Source organism: Chrysochloris asiatica, unplaced genomic scaffold (genome assembly GCF_000296735.1).
Source record: "Chrysochloris asiatica unplaced genomic scaffold, ChrAsi1.0 scaffold00133, whole genome shotgun sequence".
In the NCBI taxonomy this organism is placed as follows: Eukaryota; Metazoa; Chordata; class Mammalia; order Afrosoricida; family Chrysochloridae; genus Chrysochloris; species Chrysochloris asiatica.
Window position 1 is genome coordinate 6744905 of NW_006408651.1, and position 12327 is coordinate 6757231.

The following is a 12327-nucleotide window of genomic DNA, read 5'->3' on the forward strand; positions in this document are numbered from 1 at the left end:
TGAATTTTATTAGCAAAGGTAGGGTCCTGGAGTCCAACCAACAACATCAATAAGTTAGACTTTCTACCTTAAAAGGCAAAAAGTCAGACTCTGAACCACAGTGAAATATCCATGGTCACTACCTCCATAGGGAGCCTACAGTGGCCATTCCCCTGTAACCCACACTCTATCTGCACCACAGGGCAAGTGACAGCTTTCTTTCAAATTTTACCTTCTACCTCACTGAACACCAAGCTAGTCTATAAATCATAAAGTCCAGTAGGAGCTCCTGATTGGGTAAATCGTTAAGAGGTTGGCTAAAAAGTAGGCAGTTTGAACTCATCAAGAGGCATGGCCACCGCTTATCTGTTGGTTTATCGTATTGTGGCGTTGCTGGGCCACTGGAAGGTATGACTTGGTTTTTTGCTTTAGTTTTTGTTTTTAACTTCTTATTGGGAATTGAATGAAGGGTTACAGAGAGGATCTTAAGTTTTACATTCAATAAATCTTATATTTTGCTTCATTACAATGCTTGCAATCCCCATGTTAACAGTATTTACCTCAGCTAACAGAATTTTAACTTTGTGTCTTCTACTCACTTTCTGTCTTCTGCGACGTTCATCTTTCCTCTGTCAACCTCCCCCTTTTGTATTACGTGCCCTATCATCCAAGTTAACATGTGTCTACCTTCTAGCCTGTGAATAACTTGGCCTCCCCACCCCAGTAACCATCATAGAATCCCTTTGAAGCAAGAATGTTAATGTGAATTAAATTTTTTTCTGATTTCCCCCTATTTTATGTTGACGTGAAGGTGCATTAATTTTCTTTGCAGTCACCTTATAATTTATTAATGTTTTTCTCATTTAAAATGGTCAGTTTTATCTTCAAATTTACTTGATTTCCTCACCATTGGGAAGCTCTGTATCTATACTATTCCTTCTTTTTGATTTGAAGTTAACTTCATTATAAATTGATATCTCTGGCTCCTTAGTTTCAGTTTTGGAGGTTTGTTTTACTTTAATACTTCTGTATCTGTAGTTCTGGTATAGTGCTGTAGGATAAGCACTCGACTGCAAGACAATTCAAACTCGCCATCCACTCCTCAGAAACCCTATACAGGGTTGTTATGAGTCAGAACCAACTCAAGCACTTAACAACAACAATATATCTGGGTTGAGTTTTGTATGCTGTTGTCATGTATGTTAATCTCAAGTTGTTGTCTGCTGCTCTTGGTTCCTAGTCCTAAGAACAAACACCCTTTAGTATTTTTTGTAAAGTTGGTCTGTTATTATAAATTCTATTAGTTTCTGTTTATGAGAAAATGCCCTAATTTCACTGACATATTTGAGGGATAGTTTTACTGGGTATGATTCTTGCTTGGCCATTATTTTTTTTCCTTTCAGAGTTTTGCATATGTCATCCCACCGCCTTTTTGCCTGCAAGGTTTCTGCTGAGAAATCAGAGCTTAGTCTTATTGGTTCTCCTTTGTAGGTAACTTCATTTTTCCTGACCTGCTCTCAGGATTCTTTCCTTGTTTTTGATTTTGGAAACTTTGGTTATGATACTGTTTGGTGATTTTCTTTTGGGATCTATGCTGTTTGGGGTTTGTTCAGCTTTTTGTAGGCTTATCTTCTTGTATTTCATAGGGCTAGGGAAGTTTTCTTCCAACAAATCTTAAAAAATTGAATCTTTGCTTTTTATTGTCTTCATCCTGTTCTGGAATACTGATCACCCAGAAGTTATTCCTCTTCACGATGTCCCACATATCTCAGGCTTTCTTAGGATTTTTCATTCTTTTTTCCGATTGTCCTCCTAGCATACTAGTATTGAGGGATTTATCTTCAAGCTCACTATTTTGAGCTTACACTTATTCAAATCCACTTTCCATGTATTGCCCATTTCTGAAATCTTAGTATTAACCTTTTGGATTTCTAATTGCATGTTCTGTGTTGTTTCAAAATCTGCATATATTTTTTCTATTTGTTCTTGTGTTCCTCAATCTTTCTGTTAATCCTTTGAAGGTACCTAAATATCATTCTTTTGAATTCTTTTTCAGTTAGTTCCATTACCTTTTCTTCCTCAGAAATGTTTCCTTGCTCTGCATCTTGGTCCTTTGTTTGAGCCATTCTTTCATGTTTCTTCATGTGAGCTAAAATTGTCTATTGTTTCTAGAAACTTTATGGCGTTGTCATGTTTGTATCTAATTGATGATTGTATGTTTATGTGTTGTTAAGCTTTCACCAACTGTCTCCTGTGGGTGTAGTTAGAGAATGGAAGCATGTATACCATTCTCCATTTGTTATTTGTTTAGGGTTTATCAGTTTAGGGTTTGGCTGGTGTTAGTTGCTGGTTATCACTGATCAGGTGGTATAGGAGCTGGTAGTGCCTCTTTCCCAGGGGTTGCAGCTGCAGAGGGTATGGTTGTGTCTCAGCTGTGTGGACACAGTTTCTGACTCCTGTTGAGTGGGAAAGAGGAAAGACTCTCTCCACCCCCACAAACACACACAAGAACACAAAGAAGAATAAATAAATAAGCAATCAACAAAGAAAAGAGAAAATAATAAAGGAGACAAAAGCAATAAAATAGGTAGCAACCAGAAAAAAAGAATATCATAGCTACAAAGAGAAAAGAGGGGCAGGGAAATGAGGCTATAGCAGAGAACAATAATACAGAAAATAAAAGACAGAAATAAAAAGAAAACACTTAGAAAAACTAGGGAGAGGGAAGATGAAAAAGAAAAAGAGTAGCTAGGAGTACAGAAAGAACAAAAGGAGAAAAAAAATAAGAGGGGAAATGAACAGATAAAAAGAAGGAAAACCAAAAGTGGAGATAGAAAAGATACAATTCAAGGAATGGAAAGAGAAGAAGAAAGAATAAACAAAAACAATGAAATAGTGAAAGGAAAAAAACAAAACCAAACACAAAAATCCAGTGCAAATGTTGGACCTGGAGAGGGGAAAATTCTGGGGGCCTCCTGCCAGCCAAAGAGGTCACGAGTTGGGTGCAGGAAGGATTTGACAGCAGATTTCTTGGCCCTAGGTTCAGGGCACTCAATCCAGAAGTAGTGTTGGAGGCCCTTGATGGAGCTGCTTTCAGTGTTTGTTAGGGCCACAGGGTAACTGGAAGCAGGGTGGCTGGTTCTGATGGTTTCTGGTAGACTAACACTGTTCTGGTGGCTCTGTGGGTTCTGTAGGTCTGGAGCTGAGCCTGCCTGAATCCAGACACCAGATGAGCCATTGCTTCACACAGGTGTGGTTCACAACCCTGTGGTTCCAAATTCCTGGAGCAGAGGGTTGGCTTTGTGGGTGGATGAGGTTGGTCATCAGGGGAGTATGGAAAACAGAAGGAGTCATACTTTTCCCGTCACCTGTGTGACTCTGCTCTGCCAGGCCACCTTCTATCACCAAAGCTGCTCACAAAAGTTCACTGTGGTTGCAACTTGTCTAGCCAGCTATTCACCAGTCAGTCTCGCTGTCTCCCTGCTCATCTCGTCCTTCCAGCAAGCAATCAATCCTCTTCTGTAATCTTCTGAAATTCAGAGTTCCAGGATTTTCATCTGTGTCTGTTTAATTTGGTCTCTTGTATCTTTGTTGTAGAGTGTCTGTGTCAGCCAGTATTATTTTATATACCAGCAAGATCACCCATAGTGGACAGATTTCAGTGGAGCTTCTAGACTAAGACACACTAGGAAGAAGTAGAGATGGACCACTTATGAATGGTCACGGAAAACCTTATGAGCAACAGTGGAACATTGTCAGATACAGTGCCAGAAGATGAAACCCTCAGGGTGGAAGGCACTCAAAATATGACTGGAGAAGAGTTGCCTCCTCAAAGAAGAGTTGACTTTAATGAAATGGATGGAGAAAAGCTTTCAGAACCTTCATTTGCTGATGTGGCACAAGTCAAAATGAAGAGACACAGTTGCACACATCTGTTAATAATTAAAACGTGGAATGTACAAGTATGAACACAGGAAAATAGAAAGCTGTCAAAAATGAAATTGAATGAATAAAGATTGATATTCTAGGCATTAGTGAGCCTAGGTACCATTAGCTGTTAGGTGCTGTCGAGTTAGTTCAAACTTAAGTGACCTCATGCACAACAGAACAAAACATTGCCTGGTCCTGTGCCATTCTTATCATCATTGTTAAGCTTGAGCCCACTACTACTGCCTCTGTGGCAATCCATCTCATTGGGGGTGTTCCTCTTTTTCGTTGACCCTCCACTTGGCCAAGCAGGTGTGCCCTCCTTCAGGTCCCTCCTGATAACATGTCCAAAGTATGAAACATGTACTTATTCTAACACTGATTTGTTTGTTCTTATAGTAGTGTACTTTTTATACTCTTCTTCAACACCATAACTCAAATGCATCCACTCTTCTGCAGTCTTCCACATTTGTTGTCAAACTTTCAGATGCATATAAAGCAACTGAAAATAATAAGGCTTGGGTCAGGCTTCTTAGCCTGATGTCAAATGGACATCTTTGTTCTTGAACACTTTCAAGAGGTCTTGTGCAGCAGATTTACCTAATGCAATACGTCATTTGATTTCTTAACTGCTACTCCCATGAGTGTTGGTTGTAGTAGATCTAAGAAAATGAAGTCTTTGACAACTTCAATCTTTTCTCCATTTATATGGATGTTGTTTATTGGTTCACTGGTAAGGATTTTTGTTTTCTTTACATTGAGGTGCAACACATACTGGAGGGTGTAGCCTTTGATCTTCATCAATAAGTATTTTAAGTCCTTTTTGTTTACAGCAAGCAAGATTGTATCATCTGCATATTGCAGGTTGTTAATGAATCTTCTTCCAATCTGATGCTATGTTCTTCTTTATATATTCCAGCTTCTCAGAATACAGACAATAAATATGGTGGAAGAATATAACCTTGGTGCATATCTTTCTTGATTTAAAACCATTCAGTATTCCCTTGCTTTGTTCTAATGACTGCCTCTTGATTTGTGTACAGGTTCCTCACAATCATAATTAAGTGTTCCGGAATACTCATTCTCTATAATGTTGTCTGTAACTTGTCATGATCCACACAGTTGAAACCCTTTGCATATTCAATAAAGAACAAGTAACCATTTTCTGGTATTCTCTGCTTTCAGCCAAGATCTATCTTACACCAACAATGATATCCCAAGTTCCACATCCTCTCTGCATCTGGCAATTCCCTGTCAATGATCTGCTGCAGATGATTTTAATTATCATTAGCAAAATTTTACTTGCATATGATATTAATGATATTATTAGATGATGTCCACATTTTGTTGGGTCACTTCTCTTTGTAAAGGGCATAAAATTTGATCTCTTCCTATCAGTTGGCCAGGAAGCTGTTTTCCAAATTTCTTGGTATAGATGAGTGAGTGCCTTCAGTTTGTTGAAAGATTTCAATTTGGATTCCACCAATTCCTGGTGCCTTGTTCTTTGCTAATGCACCTTGGACTTCTTCCTTCAGGATCGTTGGCTCTTGATCATATATATGCTATCTTTTGTATATAGTTGCACATTGTCAATTTCTTTTTGGTACAGTGACAGTATTCTTTTCATATTCTTTTGATGCTTTCTGCATCATTAAATATTTTGCCCATAGAATCCTTCAGTATTATAAGTTGAGGCTTGAATTTTCTTTTCTTTTTTCAGTTCTGTCAGCTTAAGAAATGAGAGTGTTCTTCCCTTTTGGTTATCTAACTCCAGATCTTTGCACTTTTCATTATGATATTTGTCTATTCGAGTTTCCCTTTGATATTTTCTGTTCAGCTCTTTTATGTCTTCATTGCTCCCATTTTCTTTAACATCTTTACACTGGAGAGCAAGTTTCAGAGTCTTTTCTGACATTCATTTTGGTTTTTTCCTTCTTTCTTGTCTTCTTAATGATCTTTTGTTTTCTTCCTGTATGATGTTCTTGATGTCATCCCACAACAATTCTGGTCTTTGGTCATTAACGTCTAACACATCAAGTCTGTTTTTTAGATGATCTCTAAATTCAGGTGAGATATGTTCAAGGTCATATTTTAGCTCTCATGGACTTGTTTTAATTCTCTTCATCTCCAGCCTGAAGTTGCATATAGGCAGTTGATGGTGTGTTCCAAAATCTGCCCCTGGCCTTGTTTTGGCTGATGATAAGGATTTTTTCTACAGTCTCTTTCCACAGATGTAGTCAAGTTGATTTCTGTGTATTCCATCTGTATGGAATGTTAGGTCCATGTGTATAATCATCTTTTATGTTATTTAACAAAAGGTATTTGCAATGCAATAGGGGTGGGAGGAGAAGGTGTAGTACAGGGCAGGGAATAGACACAAGATAATTTGGGTATTGGGTAGGGGGGCAATATACAAGAAGGGAGAGGGGAATCGAAGAACAAAGCAGATGAGAGAACAAATAGGTATAAATGGGCCAAATGGGACAGAGGTAAAAAATGATGTAGACACAGCTTTGGAACAACAGGGCTCTGGAATACAGAGACTGAGACATGGATGGAATGGGGAAAGGGGGGAATAATGTTAAGATGCTTGGCTATTTTTTGAACTTTGGTTTTCCTTGCAATACATTATAAAACAGACACTGGAGGGGGAGGGAAAGGAATAACCAGAAATATCAACATGGAAAGCTTGTAAGCCCGTCTTCTGCCTATAACTGATTAGAATACCTAAAATGGGGCTACAATGTGTCCAGTGAAGGAGGTTTACTGAGGAGCCTCTGCATTACATGGGAGTATAGGTGGAAGCCCGAACCACAACCAGACCTTCAGAGATGGGAAATTTCTCCACTTGAAAGGACAAGCAGACCAGCCGGGAACAGCTAGAAAACCAGAAGATACCTCTTGAAAGAATGACCTACAGGAAAAATACAAAACAATAAGGGCAGTCTGACTGTTACCACAAGAACATACAGGTGGCCTGCCCAGGAGACATCAAGACAAGTGATTGGATCCTCTCAGTGCAAATTCTCTTCCAAGACTAAGACGCAAGGGAAATATACACTTTGACTGACAACCACGCACGTCACCCAGAAGAGGAAGTGGCTGAAGAACATCAATGAAGGGGCGAGCTAAGTCCTACATTGTTCAGCAAACTACTGTGAACCCGGATGGAGACCTGGTCAGCCAGTAGCGAGGCAACATCTGGGGACTCATGGGCTCAGGGTCAGTGACACTGCCACAGAGGTCTAGAGTGGAGAGCAGGGTGGCCAGCCGATAAAAAGAGGCCGGACAGATGTAAGAACACCCACACTTGCAGATGATGCCCATTTGACTGGACTTCAATGACTGGATAAATAGAGCTCAACCCTAAGAAGAAAGAAGAGGGGAAAAAAGCGTCATCTGATACAATTCGATAAATATGACCTACACCTATAAATGCAGTAGCTCAAAAGAGGAAACAAGTCCCTGCTGCAAGAACTATACCCACCCCCTCCACACAAAGGGTAGACAGGGATGGGCAAATTGGGCATTGGCTACCCAAAATAGGGGAAGGGATACAAAGGCAAGAAATGACTGGCTTACAAGCTTTCAAGAGGGACCCTAGATCCAGAGGGCGTGGAGGAAGGTAGAGTCTCCAGTGAGTGGTGTCCAGCCTGTCCAGGAAGGGCTGATGAAACGAAATACAGATGGGTCTCTTGTGATGCATTGGTGAATAATTGTTATCAGGACTGATTGAGAGGGTTGGAAATCTAAAGATAGACATTTTGTAATAAATAGGGGAGTGATTAATTTATCAGTCTAGGAGTGGAAGACCCTGGGACCATCAATGGAGAAGAGCGAAGAGCGCAATCCTACCCAGAGAGGCAGTGAGGCCTGGGATGGAGGCAGGGAAGACAACGTCAAGAGATGGGGGCGGGGCTGGGTGCTCAGGATCAGGAGATGGAAAGGGGCTGAGGACTTTGGTGGGAGGGGGGTGCAGGTTTACAGGGTATACCCCTTGGTTGGGTGAGGATGCATGGACAGGATGATAACTATGCCAACGAAATGATGGATGATGTTCTTCTGTGTAGATTATCACACATTCACAATAAAACATGAAAAAAAAAAAAGGTATTTGCAATGCAGAAGTCATTGGTCTTGCAAAATTCTATCATGCAATCTCTAACATTCTTTCTGTCAAAAAGACTATATTTCCTAATAAATGATCCTTCCTCTTTGTTTCCAACCTTTGCATTCCAATTGCCAGTGATTATCAATACATATTGATTGCATGCTTAATCAATTTCAGTCTGAAGAAGTTGATAGAATTCTTCAATTTCATCATCACTGGCTTAGTGGTTGCTGCGTAAATTTGAATCATAGTTGTATTAACTGGTCTTCCTTGTATACGTATGGATGCATTGTACTTCACTGTTTGGCTTTGGCTGGGGAAGAGGAGTTACATGTGTTACTTCAGTGGGCAGGGGTGGAGGTGGTGGGAGCTGTGACTGCCTGGGTTTGTGAGGTGGCTGCTGACTTTTCTGAGTCTAGTGTGCACGATTGTAAAGGAGAGCCAGAGTAATGCCAAGTTAGATACAGATTACTTCGGCTCCTTTATTGTGAAGTCTGTTCATTACCAACAGGGTACTGTGAATATATGCCTGATGAATATATGCTAAATGCAGACAATGATTAGAGAAAAAAATTTCCAAAGGAGTTTGCAAAACTAAGCACAGGAAATTCACCCAAATAAGAACCTGGAATTATTGCGGGTCAAGAATGGTAGCGGAAGATGAGGAAAAGCAAAATAGAGGTGGAAGGGGTCAAATAAAGTAGAAAAAGACCATACCACAAAAGGTGAAGATAGTAAAACTCTCCAGAGCAAAGAAGAAATATGTAACAAGTGTGTGGTCTTGCCACTTTTGAAATTGATCTTAAAGAAACCCTTTGTGTTTTTGCTAAAAAATTCTCCTGTGGTGCCTCAGTAACAGGAGTGGATGAAATCATCATTCCAGGAGACTTTACAAATGTCATAATCAATGTCATTCATGAGAAATGGTCAGAGGTGGATGATGATAGCATTGAAGATCTTGGAGAAGTGAAGACGTGACTTTGAAAAAGTGTCCCTATTTAATGATCTGAACTGAGAGTTGATGATGGCCAAGGAGAGGGAGACCTTTAAAAATATATATGTATTTATCCTATAGTAAAACTGTAGACTACCCTTGTCCCTGGCATTTTCACTGTTCTGTACAAGGCTGTTTTGTTTGTTTGTTTGTTTGTTTAATTGACAAAGTCTAATAAACAGGGGAGACTGTCAGGCTGGCGCATGAAGTAGATTTTAGTTAAATAAAAATCTTTGGTCATTTGGTACTGACTTTTTTCCCCCCTCTTTTTAACTTTTAAGTTTGGAGGAACACTGTGGACCTTTCATGAAGACCATTTCTGTTCATTATTTTTCCAATCTAATATTGAGTCATTTTAGGAAAGAATTGTCTTCCTCACCAGTAATATTTGTCTCCTGGCTTCTTGGTGTGATAGCTTTGAGGTTGAATGTGCTTCATTGTTATCAACAACAATCCCCTTGGTGCATGAAGTCATATATGAAAAGGCTTCAAAAATTTTATGGAAAAATAGAATTAAAAGATAACTTTTCCACAAACTTTTTGAAGCCCCTTGAACTGTTGATATAAGAGTTGTTCAAGTTATTTTAAAGTTATTTGGTAAAGTAGATGAAAAGCATTAAGACAATCTGCACTGCTTAACCCAGTAAGCCATTTCTTTGACAAGCCTAAAGAAATCACCTTGCATAAAACTGAAGAATGAGTTTTCATCACAATATTATTACTAATATGAAAAATGTAAATGACATAATGAACAATTGAGGACTGGTTAAAGAAATTAGGGTGCACTGTATAGTAGAATATTAGGTTGTTACATGCTGTTGAGTCAGTTCCTGTGCATAGCGACCCTATGGTCAACAATGAAAAACTGCCTGGTTCATCATCCTCACAATTGTTGCTATGTTGGAGCATATTGTTACAGTCATTGTGTTACTCCATCTCATTGAGGGTCTTCCTCCTTTTCACCAACATTTTCCCAAGATTATGTCCTCCAGGGAACTGGTCCTTTCTGATAACACGTCCAAAGTATACAAAGTGAAATCTTACCATCCTGGCTTCTAAGGAGCATCTGGCTGTACTTCTTCCAAGACAGATTTGTTTGTTGTTCTGACAACCCATGATATATTATACATATATTTTGAACCTATGTTTTTCAAGAGTATTCGGAAACATGTTTGGTAACATTGCGTGGGGGACAGACCCTCAAATCCATTTTATACTTTTTTGTGTGTGGTAAAAATTTAAGAAGACTCCCTGCCATTTCACCATTTTTTCCATGTACGATTCAATGACATTAATGATATGTAGCACTGCATTAGTTTTGATATTGTTTGGGAGGACTTTTAGACTGAGTTCTTACTCTGGATATAAATTACATAAATAAAATAAAATTCTGCTAACCAGTTACAAATAATTTACATCCATGCTTGATAGATATTCTGGAGACTGTAACATGTTTTTCTCATAAAGGAAACAATATGAATTCTAACCAATACATCCAGTGAATTTTAACTTTGTTTTTATAATAAGATCTTTAATCAGGTGCTGCAAACTGAAAGCAAGAATAGTGGTGTTTAAAATGAAGAAACTGGGAGAACATAAACCATTGTGTATTAGCAAGCAAATTAATCTCTTGAATGAATGAAGTTTTAAAAATAATGCAGTCATAGAAAACAATGTATAATAAAGATCTAAGTTAAGAGAATGTAGTTCTGCATTAACAGTTTGACTAAATCAAATTATCTGGAAGCAAATTTATTCAAGATCATTTGGCATATATTACGTATTCTGTTGGTGCTGGAATATGTGTAACTTTATGTAAAGATTCTTAATGTTCACAGTTATTGGCAAACACAGTTTTCATCCATATACAGCCTGTAATGGATGTTACTGCAGCAAAATGCAAGATTAAAATTATCCTTTTGTAAAAAAGAAAAGCACTGTACTTCAAGACTGATCTTGAAATGTTCTTTTTGTTGATAAATGCAATGTCATTCCTCTTCAATTTGTCATTCCTGGCATAGTAAACCTTGTGATTGTCAGATTCAAAATGGGCAAAGCCAGTCTTTCAGCTCACTAATGCCTAGGATATCAATGTTTATGAGTTTCATTTCATTTTTGACAATTTCCATTTTCCTAGATTCATACTTTGTGCATTCCATCTTCAAATTATTAATGGATATTTACAGCTGTTTCTCTTCATTTTGAGTTGTGCCCTTCCAGCAAATGAAGGTCCCAAGGGCTTTGCTCCATTGTGTTACCACAGTCAACTCTATTTTGAGGAGGCAGCTTTTTTCTGGACATATTTTGAGTGCCTTCCAACCTGAGGGGCTCATCTTCTGGCAGTATTTCTGACAATATTCTGGTGCTCTTCATCATGTTTCAATATTAATATTCTGGTGTTATCTGACAGTATTCCACTGCTATTAATTCATAAGGTTTTCAATGACTCAATATTCGGAAGTAGTCCATCTCTCTTTCTTCCTTGTTTGTTATAACCCACTACACTACACTACTCTGGAAGCTCAGCTGAAAATGGTTCACCATGGATGATTCTGCTGGTATTTAAAATGCCAGTGGCATAGCTTCCAGCAGCACAATAACATGCAAGCCACCACACTACAACAAACTGACAGATGAATGATGGAGTCAGATCATAGTGTCAAAAAATTAGGTATCAATAATAAGAAAATCAAGGATAAAAACCAAATACACATAAATAAGAACCTGCTTAAAAAAAATGAAATTTTTTTAAAGTCCTGAATCAAATGAGAATCAAAACACAATCCACCAAAACCAATGGGACATAGCAAAATCAGTGCACAGAGCAGTGTCAGAGGGCAATTTATAGCAATGAATGCACACATCCAAAAAGAAGAACCTTATCCCAACATCTCTAACAGTTAGGAAAAGTGCAGCAAAATAAGCCTACAGTCATCAGAAGAAAAGAAATAATAAAGTTTAGGTCAGAAAGAAATAAAACAGAAAAAAATAAAGAATAAAAAAGATTAGAAGTTGGTTCTTTGAAAAGATGATAAAATAGACAAACCACTGGCAAACTTAACAAAAGAAAAGAAGAGAAGATGCAAATAACACAAATAAGAAATGAAATGGGTGATGTAAAAGGATAATAACAAAATGCTGTGAAGAGCTCTGGTAGTGTAGTGGTTACAAGTTAGGTTGCTAGTCACAAGGTCAGCAGTTCGAATCTACCAGCTGCTCCATGGGAGAAAGATAATGCTTTCTTCTCCCATAAAGATTTACAGCCTTGAAAAACCTATGCAGGTCCCTATGAGTCAGGATTGACTCTACAGCACAT

At 38.4% G+C, this 12327-nt stretch overlaps 1 pseudogene; it reads left to right on the forward strand.

Annotated features, from left to right (window-relative positions):
• The first annotated feature begins 330 nt into the window (after positions 1-330).
• On the forward strand, positions 331-8995 carry LOC102840869 (annotated as a pseudogene).
• The last annotated feature ends 3332 nt before the right edge of the window (positions 8996-12327 follow it).